The sequence below is a fragment of the Dipodomys spectabilis genome, unplaced genomic scaffold, assembly GCF_019054845.1.
Source record: "Dipodomys spectabilis isolate Male_0828 unplaced genomic scaffold, ASM1905484v1 ptg000043l, whole genome shotgun sequence".
NCBI lineage: Eukaryota > Metazoa > Chordata > Mammalia > Rodentia > Heteromyidae > Dipodomys > Dipodomys spectabilis.
Genome location: NW_024870720.1, coordinates 26,723,357 through 26,741,372, shown reverse-complemented (window position 1 = coordinate 26,741,372; position 18,016 = coordinate 26,723,357).

Below are 18,016 nucleotides of genomic sequence, written 5' to 3'. Positions count from 1 at the left end.
GAGATAAATGAAAAACATTCTCACGTGTCATAGAAGAATTAAGCACACTGTAGAAAATCAAAATAGCAACGCTGTACATTAATGTGCCAAGAATTAAAGTTGATTATTTTAGATTATTATTCAACCAATATTTATCAAATATATGCTTCATCCTCCTGTTACTCTTCTAGGCACTAAGGAGACAGAAGACAAATAGCAGCCCTGTGGAGTTTTCATCCTATAAAGCCGGTAAACTATAAGCAAATAGATACGTAATTTGTCAAGTGACAAAAACAGTAAGCAGACAAAATTGAGCAAGGGAGAAAGTTGGTTGCTGTTTTAGGCTGGGCTGAGGGATAAGCCTTGTGAATAGGATTACATGGATGGCAAAAGGAGTCAGTGCTGCAGTGAGCTGTGAAGTGATCTGGGGTAAAGCATCCCAAGCAGAGTGAATAACAAGGGCCAAGTTCCTGGAACAAGAGGGGGTTTGGGCATGCTATACAGTAGCAAAGGCCAGCCTATCTCTATGCAGGGAGCAAGGAGGAAGGCAGGGAGGAGAGAAATGAAGTGTCAGATACATCATGGTAAGGCAGGACTTCTGTTTCCCTCTGATTTAAGTGAAAGACAAAAGATGAAATCACAATATAAACCCCTTTATAGAACTACTTACAGATTAAAAAAAAAAAAAAAAACAGAAAAAAATGTTGAATAAAAGATGGAGTCACATGTCCTTTGCCCCACTGAAGAAGGCATCTTTTATTTTCACCTAGGATGAGGTGGAAAGAAAGAAAGGATACATTAGCTGGAATACCAACACCAAGGAAAGTACTAGCTCTGAATGAACAACTGGCCGTGAAATCCACTTTAAGATCATAACATGCTCTTGACTTTTTATATGAAAACGCTGCTAATAGCAAGCTGATATTCATGATTTCCTTCAGTCTAAATGCAGTACCCGTCTAGTTTCCCATCAGGTGAAATAGGAATGCTACTCTAAATTCAGCCTAATCATGCTAATAATAGAACAAATAACAAAGTGCCTCTAAGCCAGAGATACCTAGTTTTGCTTCTGAATTAAACCTTATGTCTTCGAGTTTCAAGTTCATGAGGAACAATATTTAAGAAGTGCTGACACTGTACCAGAACTAGAACTGAAAACAACTACCGAGCAGCAGCCCAGCCAAGGTGCCAGCATGCAGTAACTTTCTCTTCCTAGTGGCTATATTTTTAGCAGCCCCTGCTGAGCAACTCGTTTTCCCACATTGAGGCAACTCGGACAAATTTCCTACAGAATTTGTACACAATTTCACCAACTACATTGTTTAAATCTTATAACCTATATTTCTTCTCTCCCTCTCCCCTTTCTTTTTCTTAATAATAATTGCTGCATACCAACCTAAGACCTTTAGAAATGAAGTTGTTCACTATTTTCTAGAAAGATCTTTGCTGTGTTTAATTTTAATAGTGCTTTCGGTTCAAAGAACATCTGTTTTGAACAATACGAAGGTTGTTTTACAGAGTACAAATTCTGGTGAATTCTCTTTCTGATGAAATACTCTTTTGGTGATTTTTGCAAAATAGAGGAAATATACTTTGTTGCAAACAAAGTATAGCTGGAAACTGGTAGTTCAGGATGGTAATTGTAGCCACTTGGGAGACCAAGAAGGTGGTTTGAGGTCAGCCAGGCAGAAAAGCTCCAAGATGGTGGGTATAGTGATGTGAACTTCTTGTCCCAAGCTATGTAGAAGGCTGTCAAGGGAAGGATCACAGTTCCAGGGCAAACCAGGCAAAGAGTGGGTGAGACGCATCTCCACAGAGGGAAATGCTTATAGTAGAGCAAACCTGTGATCCCAACAATGACAGAAAATTTAAGTAGTTCAAGATTATGCTTGAAAGTGAGACCTTATCCTAAAAATAACCAATGAAAAGCAGGTCTGGAAATATGGCTCAATATCATACTTGCAGCAAGAAGCCTTGAGTTCAAACCCCAGTACCACCAGAAGAAACAGTTGTCAATAAATGAAACATGGGGGGCTGGGAAGGTAGCTCAGTGGTAGAGCGCTTGCCTTGCATGCCTGAGGCCCTGGGTTCAATTCCTCAGCACCACATAAGCAGAAAAAGCCGGAAGTGGCGCTGTGGCTCAAGTGGTAGAGTGCTAGCCTTGAGCTGAACAGCTGAGGGACAGCACCCAGGCCCAGAGTTCAGGCACCACAACCGGACCCAATAAAAAAAAAATAAATGAATAAATAAATGAAACATGGAAACTCTTGCTGGTGTAAGCTTAAGTCTTAGCCCCTACTCCTCTTGATAGCTACAGCTGCCTGGAACCTTACCTTCCCAGACCCAATGAGATTAGAATCATCTCATCTATGATTCATCACTATGGAGAGATAACAGAATTTTTTTTTTTTTGGGTCGGGTTGTGGGGCCTGAACTCTGGGCCTGGGCGCTGTCCCTCAGCTCTTCAGCTCAAGGCTAGCGCTCTACCACTTGAGCCACAGTGCCACTTCCAGCTTTTTTCTTTTTGTTTATGTGGTGCTGAGGAATCGAACCCAGGGCCTCAGGCATGTAAGGCATGCACTCTACCACTGAGCCCAATAACAGAAATTTTTAAACATGTTGGTTTCATAACTTTTTTAATTCTATCAAGTTATTTAGGTAATTGTATCCTGTCTATACTGAGCTCTACCAGGAGACCTCTCTTATAGAAGTTCTCCTGGATTCTTAGGAAATTTGCTCAAGTATTTATTGACCATTTTGTATGTGCCAAGTACTAACTAGTCTCAGTGCTTTTAGAGATTACATTCCAATGAAGAGAGTCATAATATACTTTATCATATACATGATAAAATAATAAGAAAAATAAACTAAAATTAAAATAAGCAAGCAAATGAACAAACAGCAAATGGGATACTGATAAATGCCACAGAAAATGAGACAGAAAGGAAGAGAGAAGGGGGTGTGATTTCACACAGAATAGAGAGGATGTTGCTGAAAAGCTACATTTGAACAAGTACCTAGGTAGACTTAAAAGACATCCCTTTCAAGGAAGCATTCTGACATTGCTTGCTTGACTAGCCCAGTACCAATAGTCATGTCTCTAGCCAGCTTCTTGGTAATTATTTTGGAAATGGAGCCTAGAACACCTTTCTGCCCTGATTCGCTTTGAACAATGATCCTTCAGCTTTCAGCCTCCTGAGTAGCTGGCATTATAGGTATGAACCACCAGTACAAACTGGGAAGCATTTATTTTTATTTATCAACATGCTTGGTCTAGAATAATACTTCCTCTTAGGAAAAAAAAGTATTGGTATTGTACAGTCAGCCAAAGGCATCATCAGAAAAAAAGCAGTAAGTAAAATCACAAGAATTGATACAGTGGGGCTGGGAAGGTGGCTCAGTGGTAGAGCGCTTGCCTTGAGCTGAAGAGCTGAGGGACAGCGCCCAGGCCCAGAGTTCAGGCCCCACAACCAGACCCAAAAAAAAAAAAAAAATGAATTGATACAGTAACAGGCAAGAAGTGTAACGTAACAGCAGCATCAGGAAAGGATGAATGTGAAGAATGGTAGCATTTAAGAGGTAGGTAAGATGGAAGCAACAAAGATACACATTTTATTTTCTGCTATGTGACTACCTGTGGTCAACTTCATGCCAAAACCGGATGTGTGTGTGTGTGTGTGTGTGTGTGTGTGTGTACATATATATATGTATACACCACAGCTGGTATACTAAGTCAAAACAGCTGGTGCTATAAGGTATTGTTCTACCCATGGTAGACAACGCACTAAGATTAGGCCCATGTGTTCTAAGAACTTGTAATGACATAAAAGAAATGAAAAACAGATAACTTAAATGTAAATGATAATGGCTATGGCAGACTTTTTAAAGTATTTTAATAATGAAGAGGACAACCAACTGGCTGGGATGTAGAGGAAGACCTGTTGAGAGAATTAGAAATCTTGGCAATGAGGCTGGACTAGTTCAGCAAAAGAAACAGAGGAGGCATTCCAAGAAGAGATTTTGTAAAGCCTGTAAGGGATAAGCTAAATGTTCACCTGGGAGAAATGACAGGAAAGGAGGCAATGAAGACAGCTGAGGCTAGAGAAGTAGAACAGGACCACTAAATTAATCTTATGTTGGGTGGGAGGGGCGGGAGGCTGGGAAGGGATGGGAAGGGGAAACAAAGGAGAAGGCAACAGTGCTTGATAAGAAATGCACTCATTACCTTGCTCATGTAATTGTATGGTATTTTCACAATAAAAAATATATATTGATACATAAAAAATAATCTTATGTACATGTATCTCATAAATGATCTTATGTACATGTTTCTGCCCCCAAACAGAAAGAGGCACAAAATCTCATTGAAAAGAAAATATATAGATACACACTTCAAGCTTTTTAAAATTTCTAAATCGTGAAGAAGCCTGTAAAGATAAAGGACAAGAAAAAAAGGTAACAGTTGTTCCATATAGGGTCCAGAACTAAGGGACCCTTCAAAGTAGGAAGGGGAAAGGATCCAGGAGTGAATAGAAAAGGAATCAGTGATTTATGCTCGAAGGTGGATCTTACAGTGACACTTTGCATGTGGATATTAGCTATCCAGTAAAAACTAAAGGCCCTTATATTGAGTGTCCCATGAAGAAAAAAGGGACTTAATATGACTATGTGCACAGAATACCTTGCCCCTGCTCAGTGTGGAACTGAAGAGAATCAATTAGGAATGTCTGTCTTTCACAGGTGCAGTGGACACCGCACAGCTATCATACATGTCCTAAGGAATGTGAACTCATTCCTAACTTTCTTTCTTTTTTTAGGTCCGGTCGTGGGGCCTGAACTCTGGACCTGGGCCCTGTCCCTCAGCTCTTCAGCTCAAGGCTAGCGCTCTACCACTTGAGCCACAGCACCACTTCCGGCTTTTTTCTTTTTGCTTATGTGGTGCTGAGGAATCGAACCCAGGGCCTCAGGCATGCAAGGCAAGCACTCTACCACTGAGCCACCTTCCCAGCCCCTCATTCCTAACTTTCTATCAGTCATTCCCATTTCCAGGATAATATATACAAAGCACTGTTAAAAATGGCTATCCTGACAAAAGTAAGTTATGATGATAGAAATCAGAATAGTGGCCAGGAAGATACACCTAAAGCAATGGAACTGATATTTTATATTTTGATTTGGGTGGTTCTATTTCTAAATCATTGCTTTAGATTTACAATCTTTGTCTCTGTCTCTTTATTGAATAGGTGTTTTGTTGGTTGTTTTTTTTTTTTGAGACCAGGTTTTGCTGTAGCCCAAGTAGCCACTTACCTGTCACTTTCCTGTCTCTGCCTCCCAAGTGTTGGAATTACAGGTGTGAACCACCATTGATTTGTAGATTTTTATAGAACCATCACCTTGATTTATAGTTTTATATAAATTATACCTCAACTTGAAGAAAGCTGGCTGGGATTTCCTTCTTTTCAACCATGACCTACTTGGGCCTATGTTATCCACATTCCTCTTTGTCCTACACAAACACAGATTCAACAAAATTCCAATGCCAGATAGCACAAATGCAAAGTCACAAGGAAAACAGAAACACAAATATTTTTAGCTGGTGGGGAGATCAAAGAAAGGTAAATAATGAACTGCAGCTTCATTAAACATTTACAGAACAGTACAAAGCAGAACAAAATAGTCAATAATCAAGATATATGTTAGGATTATGTTTTAGAGCAATTTATTTTCAAATTTGCAACTGGATTTTAAGTCTGTCAGTTTGAATCTAACATTTTAAGACATTATAATGGAGTTTTGGTTAATTGGAGTTTTAGAAAACCATAATCTGCTTTTTTAAAAATGTTTTGAAATAAAATGTGCTTTCCTTTTTGAGAGTTTGTTATTTGCATTGATCTACAGTTGGGTGATTTGTGTGAAAGCAGCTATCAAATAACTCTAACAGCACTAAAATACATTTTTATCTTTTCTCTGAATGTGTGAAGGACTTCTACATTTTCAAGAATTAGGAAAGACTGTTTCCTTTAGTTCTAGCCCTCATGTTTTCTTCAAAAATACCACACTCTCCACTAACCTCAATCCTACTCCTACCTCTTATCAGAAGCGATTTTCGGTGAGAGGGTAAAGAGCGAAGTGGAGTCACAGGCCAAGGGTGGCCAAAGTCAATGACCTCTGGGACAAACTCATTAAGCTACCTCCTCTTGCTGGAGGCCTCAGTTTGAGGATCATAGAGTGAGCAGTTACTCAAAAACGAGAGGGGCTGGGAATGTGGTAGAGTGCTTGCCTTGCATGCATGTAGCCCTCGGTTCCATTCCTCAGCACCACATAAACAGAAAAAGCTGGAAGTGGCACTGTGGCTCAAGTGGTAGAGCACTAGCCTTGAGCTAAAGAGCTGAGGGACAACATAAAAAAACAAAAACAAAAAAACAAGGAGAGCCAGCCAATGGTAGGAAGAGTCTGCATATGTCCCCCAAGAGCCCCATTTCCTCCAATAAGCAAGTCTTTTCTGTAGTTTTCCTGATTTACAGCTCATAGCAATAGGAAGCCAAGAAATAATCATCTATCACAAAGAGAAGAAAGAATCCTTTGATAAATACTAGCAGTTATTTCCAACTTCACTTTTTCTTGGGAAAAAAATGGCAAAGAAAATACAGACTATCCCAATCCTGCTAAAATAAATCTGTAATTATTTCTATTATTTATAAATTTAAAAAACTAAGTTATGTTTTAAACTTTTCTTATCCCACTATTTTTGTAAAATCTGAATCCCTAAGGCTGAGCTGTGCTGTCATGGAAAAGGAATACCCCTGTATCCAGAAAAGCTCATGTGAAAGGTCTGGCTTTCACTCACTAGGTGTGAATGAAAAATACCCAGCTTTGCAAGGCCATTGTGAGGAGGAGAGCAGCTTTCAGCTTATCACAAGTTGCACCCATGTAATTAGGTATGAGAGAGGCAGGATTGCTAAGTGGAAACATCAGAGGACTTGAATGAGAGATCCTGGATCAAAGCTAAGCAGTTAAATCCTCTCAATCCCAACTGTCACATCTAGATTGTTCCAAGGATTAAATATTAACATCCATGAAGGCCTGGTCATTCAACAGATAGCTAATAAGTGACAACAAATAAGTTGAGGGGTTTTCCCTGTCTTATCAGTCATTTTCCACTCATTCAATAAAAACGCAGTTAGTATCAGGATTCCTAATTACTTAGAACATGATGCTGAATAAAATATATACTACTCCTGTCCTCATGGAGTGTTCACCCAGCCAATTGCAGCATAACCTATGTATTGCAGTAAGACAAGTACTACAGGAGACAAGAGGAGCGGCACTCAATCACCTAGGTTAGCATCTCACAAGTTTCTTGGAGAGAATGACGCTAAGCTGAAAACTGTGAGGGATAGGAGTTAATAAATGAAGGAATAAGAGAAAATTTTCAAACACAAATGCTAAGACCAGAATCAAGAGAGATTATGCTTGTCCAAGATTAACTCAAAATATTTACCAACATACACCCTTTTTTCAAGGATTGGAACATAAATATTCTTCTATTAATCTTTCTTTTCCTTAACCATTAGTATCAGTTCTTTCAAACTTTCATTTGACAAACAGCAACTGAAAAAAACATCTTCTCATCTTCTGCCAAAATCCTACCACTATCATGGATAAATTTCATTTACTAATCATAATGATCCAGTACAAATCTCTGGTTATATAGTCCAATAACTCACAAAATAGTCTCTCCATCATCTAGGCTGGACTTGAACTCTCAATCTTCTTGCCTAAAGCTTCTCAGTGCTGAGATTGCAGGTGAGTACTACCATGTCCAGCTCTCAATTTTTTTTTTTTTTTGGGTGGGGGGATCCAGTCATGGGGCCTGAACTCTGGGCCTGGGCGCTGTCCCTCAGCTCTTCAGCTCAAGGCTAGTGCTCTACCACCTGAGCCACAGCGCCACTTCCGGCTTTTTTCTTTTTTATTTCTTATGTGGTGATGAGGAATCGAACCCAGGGCCTCATGCATGCAAGGCAAGTGCTCTACCACTGAGCCACCTTCCCAGCCCCAGCTCTCAATTTTTTTTTTTTTGAATTTTCTTTAAGGAACAGTACAAAGGAGATGCTATTCAACAGAACAGTTTATAAATACAGTACCTCTTGATCAGTGTTACCCCCTTTAACATTCTCAACCAACCCTCCCAACCCACCCTTTCTCTCACTTTTCTTAATTTTTAGATTTTGTATTAATTTTTTGCCATTCAACAAAGCAGTTTATGTACACAATGCATCTTGATCTGTAGCATCCCTTCAACATCCTCACTCCCTTTCAAACCACCCCTTCCCTTATTTTTCTCAATTCTGTAGCATATACAATGTGTTTCTGATTGCATTCTACTCATTTCCCCAATTCATTCTTCTACACCTCTCTTCCCACCACCACACTGTAATCCACCATTGGGATCTTTAGAGACCAAGGAAAGGAGTCTTAAAGCTGTCAGAGAACAGATTGATTACGCATACGTTCTATTCCACAATCTAGTAATACTAGTAATACTACAAGCCTTGCACTGGACTCCATGATCTTATGTCAATTCAAATACTGACATAAAACAACATGCAGTAATGTTACTTAAATGATTGGACAATAAAATAGAAATTTAAACAAGGATTGATCATAAAATCTTATAATGTCAATGCAGACTGGGATTACTGCCCTCACATCATTCAGTGAGGCATATATAGACTTGTGTTTAATAAGTACTTAGACATATTCATTTGCTCAAACAAATATTTGAAGACCTATTATACCTTGTATACTAGATATAGACAAAACAAAGATCCTGCTGATGCAGTAACACATCAAAACACTAATTAACACTTTATATGTATAGGTAATTGAATTATCAAAACAACTTCATGAGAAAAAAATTATCACTCTTTTAACAAAAGAAACACAAGAATGTTAAATGAGTAACTATTCCAAAATCAGACAGCTAGCAAGTGGCACGTTCAAAATTTTAACCTAGGACCAATAAAAGAATATGAAGCCTATGTTCAATGTAAGCTACTCTACTCTACCATTGGAATCTCCACATAAGGTTGTGAAAGCATCCTATATCCTGGACATATATACTTTGGTCCTCAAACTATGTGTCCAGGACTTAGTCAAGTGGTATTTACTCTTTCCAAGCTGGATGGCACACTCCTTCCTAGCGTGGTCTTCTCCTTCCTGCTCTATCGCTTTGTGATTTTGGTCTTTCAAAATATTTCCTGGTTCTCCTCTATCCAATTCCTTCCTCTATGACTAACATCTTCATGAGTTACCCATTTATTTTCCTAATTCACCAAAAAAATGTTTGGTAATTAATAGTACTGTACTCTCTTCCAACGCATGGCTCCACTGGGCTATTCAGGAAATTCAGGCTACTGGAAAGAGAAATCTATTTGTAATAACACATTCTCACAATAGCTGTACCATGAAGCAGTTAAGAGTATGGCTCATTTCCACATTTTTTCATCTTTTCAATAACACTGGAAGTTATTAAAAACTACTCTGTGTTAACAGATGAGGACTATGGTTTAGTAAGGCTGAATTATTTTCTCAGAACCAGCAAAGAGTAAATCCAGATCTTCCAAGGGGGTTCCTATTCTACCATAGTGCTTCTCTAAAACTATAGGTACCACAGAAATGAGAAACTGAAAGGACTCTGTAGGATACTTTACAAGATCCCTCACTATGTAAGCATCATTTCTATAGATGCTTTGCTAGTGGATTCAATCTCTTAAAATCCATGCTTGTCACATACAAATTCAACCTCTGTGAACCTGAGTTTTCTCAGCTATAATATCAATTAATATTAATTGATATTAAATGATATGGTATGGAAAGGTTCTTTGTAAACCACGAAATACTTGACAAATGATTCCTGAAGATTCTTTATGAGCAAGTTAGTCTTGTAAAACAAAATTTTTGTTTGCATTCAAGTCATTCTAAGTGGCTATTCCTTTATATCACTGATTTCATATTACAAACTTAAATAGAGCAATATATCCATAAGCAAAATGGCTTAATATTACTATTACACATGACACTAAGCTTATGTGAGTTTTTCTCAGAGTAGAAGAAAAATATATTAATTTTGGATAAGACATGAATTTCATCATAATGCACAATTATGTATAACATTACCTGGCAAAAATAAGGCTGGTGGCTTTAAATGAATTTTCTGATACAACTGTATCTGAGTTGACACATATTAAAATACAAGATAAAATCAATTATAATAGGAACTATTGAGCACTTAAAATATATTAACTCATTTAATAAAATTTTCCATTACTCATTTGTACAACTACTTATATTTTTTAAAAAGAAAGGATCATAGAGGCAAAATATTCCTTTTTATAGAAAATTATAATTTAACAATAAAAATTAATGTAGGAAGCTAGTAAAACATAGGCAAAAGATACCACTATGTGGCACATAAAAAGTGAATCACAAAACTGATTCAAAATTCTTTATATAAACTAAAACTGTTTAGTTTTATTATCTGTAAAATTTTCACATATACTTTCACTTGAAATTGATTGATGAGTGTAAGTCTGTCCTTTATCCAAGCAAACGGAATATTACATTTCTCTATTTACCTATTTAGCTTTCAAATTCATAAAATTTAATGCAATAATTTAAAAATCTCTCATTTCCATAATTTGTATTCTTTCTCCCCTAGCATTTATATTTTCCCTTTCTTTTCTGTTTATTCTAAAAATGACATGAATACACACACATATACTGTGTGTGTACATGCAAATTATTTACATCTTTTTCTACACTCTTGATAATGGATGATAATCAAATTAGGACAGAAGGTCCACAGCTTCCTCACCCCAAGACAGAGAGGTAGAAATACATGATGTCTTCTCTGTTGCCGGTGCCCACTGCACTAAATGAAAACACCCATTATTTTACTTACAGTCAATGTCCTCCAAACTGTCTGTGGTGATAATGTTTTTTTTAGAATAGATGTCTGGAAAATCAAAGAAACCCACTTTTCCACAATCAAAGCTTCTATAGCTTCTGAAAGATGCAGGCTCAAGAGTTGCCAAATAAGATAGGCAAAGGCAGCCAAATAGGGCTTCCTAGCCAATCTAAAAATAGCAGGTTGGACAGATACAACTTTTCTCCTTCGCCCTTTTTCCCCTATGAGTTAGATACATGTCTTGTTCAAAATCAATAGAATACAAAATAATTATATTCCCTAGTATCTTGAGAGTTGATCAGTTAGAGAAATTACACCAAGGAAGAGGCAAAGTCAAGGCAAAAATTATTTCTGCATGATCTGAAAGGAAAACTGACAAGTTACCTTTTTTCTTTCTTTCTTAGAATTTCTTGAATAATAACTATTAACATTTGTATGTATTGCTGGGCACCGGTGGCTCACACCTGTAATCCTACCTACTCAGGAGGCTGAGATCTGAGGATTGTGGTTTGAAGCCAGTCAGGAAGAAAAGTCCCTGTGAAACTCATCTCTAATTCACCACACAAAAACCAGTAGTGCTATGGCTCAAGTGGAGAACACTATTCTTGAGCACAAAGAGGCTCAGGGACAGTGCCCAGGCCCTAAGTTCAAGCCTCACAACCAACAAAAAACAAGGAACATTTGTATGTTTCATAATTTATGAAGCCTTTTCACAGATTTTGTTACTGGCTCCTTACAACAATCCCGTCTTTGAAAGGTTATCTCATTACAATTTCAAAAATGAGTAAGAGGCTTGCAAAAATTAAAGCTTGCCCAAGTCCCAGGTAAATAAAGACCAGCTATCTTCAGATTCCACATTTGTCCCACATATACCTGCACACGCAAACCTTGCATCTCCTTAGACTTCAAACTAAAATAGCATTTAAACATTTAACACTTAGGAGCTAAGTGCAGGGCTCAAGTGAGGACCTTGAGTTCAAACCTATTACAACTAAAAAGGAATAAAATTAACATAGTTTCAATATATTGAGGAAGACCTTAATGTACAATGATCAGTGATTCTGCTGAAGCATAAATTGTGATCTCCGGTATAATGGCAGCAAGAGGGAGCAAGTAGTTCACAGTGTACTTTTTACAGCTTCTTTATTACAAATATTAGTTGCTGGCTCTATTGGGCAATTTGTAAAAATAGCTAAACTAGTATAGTGGCAGCACTGGAGGAGGAAAGGACCTACAATTCTAGGCCAGAGCTGGGATACATAGTGAATTCAAGGCCAGTGTGAGGTACATAGTGAGACACAGTCTCAAAAAAAAAAGGCAGGGGATGTAACTCAGTGGTACAGCACTTCTTTTGCATGCCAAAGTTCCTGAGTTCAATATCTAGCACTGAAAAAGGAAAGATGGAAATTTACCTAAATATATGCAATTCAAGTAGAGAGAGGAAGGGTAGGCAAATATAGTCATAAAACTCAACCTATACATGTGAAAATGGAAGCAGGAAACGAGGGGATGAGTGAGGTTGGGAGACATGGGGATGACACTAATCAAGATGCATTGTGCTCATCAATTGACATGTTCAGTTGAAACCCTTTGTGCAACCATTTTAATTTTTTTTTCTAAAGAACAAGAATAAAACATGCCAGGACCTAAAATAACTACTAACAAATTTGATTTGTGCCAATCTGATCATTAAAAAAAAGTGGATAAAACTGAAGCATGAACATTAAATGTGAAGCAAGACAAAAGTTAGTAAAAGCGAGAAAATAAAGGTTTAGGATAATTAAGTTGAAATATCAAATTCAGGAATGACTCGGGCTTCTCCAGTATGGCATAGATGTTCTACAGGGAAAGAAAAGCCATCAAAACTATGAGCTAGTGATCTAACATAATAGGACACAATGGCTTTACTTTCTTTCAAATCTTCAGGTAACCTCAGGTAACCATACTGAGAAGTTGGTTCAGTTTGATAGTCGGCAATTAGTGAAGAACATTTGAGTAAGTCAGGCCAGGTGACCCATGCTTGGAGTCAGGAGGTACAGGCAGGTGTTTAATGTTAGTCTGGGCTATACAGAAGTCCTATGAAGAAGAAAAAAATTGTTTTAATAGAACTATAATTTTGCTTCACATACTCTTTATCATTACATAACAACACAGATCTAAGTGCTTTCTTTTCTAACTTTTTAACTAATTACTTTTAGCAGTACTTAGGTTTGAAATCAGGGCCTCATGCTTGCTAGGCAAATGCTCTACTTTAGTGATATTCTAGCCCTTTATGATTTAGACATTTTTCACATAGGACATTGCATTTTTTTTTTTTTTTGCTCAAGGCCAGTCTTGGACCACCATATCCTACCTATACCTCCAGTACAGCTGGGATTATAGGCATGTTCCACCACACTTGTTTTGTTCTTCCAGACAGGGCTTCATTAATTATTTTGTCCAAGCTGACCCAGAACCTCTACCCTGCTATCTCCATCTCTCTTACAGCTGGCAATACAGTCACCATACCTAACCTTGGTACCTTCTTTTATGACCTAAAGCAGCTTCTTTCGAGTTTGATTACCCATCTTATTCACTAACTTGTTACTGATTTATGGCCATGTTTTAAAAAAAGAAACTTAATGGGAGGGTTTAGGTTACTCTCATGAGTTAATGCAACCACAAAAATGCCTAAGGGTTCACTCTCTTCTGCCATATAGAGGAAGTGTTCCTCTCCTGCAGAGGATACAAGGTGAGAGTTCAGGGCCATCTTAGAAGTGGGCCCTTAAAAACACCAAACCTGCCAAGACCTTGTTGGACTTCCAACCTCCAAAACATTGAGAAAATTTTGTTCTTTGTAAGTTACCCAGTCTGTGATTCTATTATGGCAGCACAAAAAGGAACTGAGACAATTCACTGGTCTGGCAACCAGATCATGTCAACCATCAATAAATAATTTATTCCAAATATTCAGTTGTCAACCAGTCATTTCTTAGCTGCTGTTCTAAGTACTACATAGCATCTATGTTGCTCTAATAGTTTTATAATATTAGCTAACTTTTAAACTTACTCTCTTATTACAAAGAAGCCCATTCTAGCTGACAGTAACAGCAAGACAAAATTGAAGTTTTAGGAGATGTATCACTTTTTGTTCTTTCATTACTAGGTATTGAACTTGCTAGTCAAGTGCTGTACCAGCCATACCTCCAGTCCTTTTTGCTTGTTATTTCAAATAGGGTCTCATTTTTTGCCCAGACCACAATCCTCCTAACTCTTGCTTCCCAAGTAGCTAGAATTACAGAAGGAAGCCACTGCCCCATCAGAGATGCATAACTTTGACCGAATCTTATTAAATAGGGGGGTAAAAACTAATTTGTTGGGTCTTCCTCCGTCCCATGAAAGAGGGACGGGGTCCGAGGAAAGGTAAGTGAGGCGCTCGCCGGTTCCCCATCCTCCCTCACCCCAGGAGACAATCAGACATAGCAGGGAGCCAAATCAAGCAGGTAGAAAACTGTTTATTAACAGAGAGCAGCTCTTTTTAAAGCCAAAAAGGGCAGGTGGCATGGCAGGAGAGGAAGAGGAACCAATCACTGTCAAGGTCACACCCTATCATGCACCTAAGCCTTCTCGGGCTTGTTACGCATTGAATGTAAGGTAAATTGGGCTCTGCCCCACTCAACTCCCTCTCAGCGCCATCTTTGCTGCCTGTGTTACCCACACTAATTTAACAAAAAAAGTTTATGTGTGTGTATACAAGTACAAGTACCACCAAAGGACAAAGATTAAAAAAAAAAGGAGCATCACCACCATTTCAAGCATCAAAAAGCACTGAATAGGTGTGTTTTAGAAATATTTTTGTCAATAAAAGATCAGATTTCACTTACCTGTTATTAAATCACTTTTTAGGTCATGGTTTTAAACTTCTTAGGAAAATAATCATGCAACCTTCACATAGTAAATAAGATGGTAAAGTCTTGAAAGCCAGCCCTTAAAATTCTGTCCAATGAAGGTATATTAGAGCATTAAATTTAGCCTGATGAGTAACACCTAATCAAACAGTATCTCCCAACAATTAATACTATTCAATCTAATACTTAGGGGGCTAGCTGTTAGGTTTTGTATTAAATTATCTTAAAAATCTCAAAAGATTATCTTTTCTGTACAGGTTTATAAACCCAAAAGCTCATTTTATTCTCCCCATCTGCACACATAAAGTCTCACTTAAGTAAATATGACTTGGTCTAGCAGGAAAAAGGCCTTCTTATCAGCTCCTATGTTCTACTAACCATTCATCATCACACTGATACTACTGCCAGAACACAATAAAGAATCAAGTATGTAATGACCTCATGTGGCAAATAGCTATAACTGATATTTTTCCCTGCTGAAGTATAATACTCAGGAGTCCTCACTCTCATTCAGCTTTCTTGCTCACAGCTGGTATTCTACCACTTGAGTCAAATTTTTAGCCCACTTATTGCTTGCTAGTTGGAAACTGGCATCTCATAAATTTTCTGCTCAGGCTGGCTTTAAACCTTGACCCTTAGATCTCTGCCTTCTGTGTAGCTAGGATTACAGGTGTGAGCCACTGGTGCCCAGCTAAGAAAAATAAAAAAATTTTAACTCTAAAAAGATGCAACCAGGACTGGAAAGGTGGCTCCATGGTATAGTGCTTGCCTTGCATGCATGAGACCCTGGGTTCAGTTCCTCAGCACCACGTAAGCAGAAAAAGCCAGAAGTGGCACTGTGGATCAAGTAGTAGAGCGCTAGCCTTGAGCTGAAGAACTGAGGGACAGTGCCCACGCCTAGAGTTCAGGCCTCACAACCAACAAAAAAAAGAAAAAAGATGCAACCATTTTAATATGTTTACATTCGTGGTAATTCATGAGATTTAAACTTATTTATTGACAAATATTTTTAATTAAGCAGGCAAATTCATTTATATCAAACAAAATCCAAAGTGTTCCATGTACATCAGAAAACAATTTAAACATTTCAGATTTAAAATTAAACCCGCTTTTCATTGCTGAGTATATCTGAACTGGTTAATCCACTACATTAGTATCACCAAATATGAAACCAGAAAGAAAAGCTAACATTTTAAAGTTATAGCCTCAAAATAAATACTTTTCTCACTTCAAAGGTTACATAATTTTTTAAAATGCAAAATAGAAAGATTAATCACTACATGAAAAAAATACTGCAATCTTAACTTCAAAAGCTAAGGGAGTAGGGAGAACCTCTTTAACTTTACAGACCTAAGATGAAAAAATTAAGGCAAGATTCTATAAAGCAAAGTATGATGCAGAATGATCACAATATTCTCAGAGTAGAAATGTGTATTTTAAAAATAGCAAGCTACTTGATCGCTCTAGCCAGTAGCAGGGTAAGCAGAACAAGGCAGAATATAAAAGATTGAATTAAGAAGACTATACTAGGGGCTGGACAGGTGACTCAGTGGTAGAGTGCTTGCCTCACATGCATGAAGTCCTGGGTTCAATTCCTCAGCACCATATAAACAGAAAAAAAAAAAAAAAGACTATCCTGGAGCTGGGAGTGTAGCTCAGAAGCAGAGTGTTTGTCTAGCAAGAGCAAGCCTTGGGTTCAGCACCACAAATGTATAAGATGTATACATAACAAAAAGTCTATACTGCTAAGAAGTAGTTTCTATTCTGACTTCTCACCAAGTACAAAGGTAAAGAATGTTTATTTCCAGCACAGTAGCAATTGAAAATAAATGGAAAAACTGATCCCTAACATGTTTTATAAAAACTAACGTTTTATAAAATTTCAAAGAAACAAAAAAATTATATTTTCACCACAAATGCTTTAAGGAAAATTATAATTTAAACGACTTTTAACTATAGTAAGAATATTCCCTCTAGGGCTGGGAAGGTGGCTCAGTGGTAGAGCGCTTGCCTTGCATGCCTGAGGCCCTGGGTTCGATTCCTCAGCACCACGTAAGCAAAAAGAAAAAAACTGGAAGTGGCGCTGTGGCTCAAGTGGTAGAGTGCTCGCCTTGAGCTGAAGAGCTGAGGGACAGCGCCCAGGCCCAGAGTTCAGGCCCCACGACCGGACCCAAAAAAAAAAAAAAAAAAATATTCCCTCTAAATCTAGTGAAGAAAAGAAACCAAGTCACTTATTTGAAGCTCCATTTCAACTAAATTGTTCTACTTATCAGTAAATTCTCAACTATTTTGAAAATACAGATTTCCACCTTATTCTCTAAAATCCTGGCTATTCAGGAAGCTGAGATCTGAGGATAGCGTTTCAAAGTCAGACTGGGCAAGAAAGCCCATGAGACTCTTATCTCCAGCTAACCACTAAAAAGTCAGAAATAGAGCTTTGGCTCAGGAGGTAGAATACTAGCCTTAAGCAAAAAATCTCAAGGACAGTACCCAGGCCCTGAGTTCAAACCCCAGGACTAGCACAGAGAGAGGAGGAAAAAAAAAAAGGGGGGGGGGGGGGGATGCACAAAGTATTATCCATCTGTATCACAGAAGAAAAAAGCAAAAGCAAAGATTAAATATTTATGAAATAGATTATTCCATTACTAAACTGGGAACAAAGTTTAACTTGCTCCTCTATAAATGTGTTACAGATATTAATAAATATCAGTGAAGAAATTAAATATTAAATTTGGTCTTGTTAAAATAAATTACATGGTCAAAAGCACTGAAAACTTTAGAGGTTTGTGGTTTAAATTGTCTAATACACAAGAGGCCTTTCGTTCAATCTCCAAAACAACTAAGAAAGGATAAATATGTAAGAATTCTTATTCTAAAGATTTTTTAAAATTCTACTTTACAGCTGGGCACCAGTGGCTCACACCTGTAATCCTAGCTACTCAGAAGGCTGAGATCTGAGGATTGTGGTTCAAAGCCAGCCCGGGCAGGAAAGTCCGTCTTTTCTCCAATAAACCACTAGAAAACCGGAAGTGGCGCTGTGGCTCAAGCACTAGAGCGCTCACCTTGAGCTGAAGAGTGCAGGGACAGTGCCCAAGCCCAGAGTTCAAGCCCCATGACCGACCAAACAACTTTTGCTTTTTGTATGCTAAAACTAGGGTTTGAACTCAAGGTCTTACTTCTC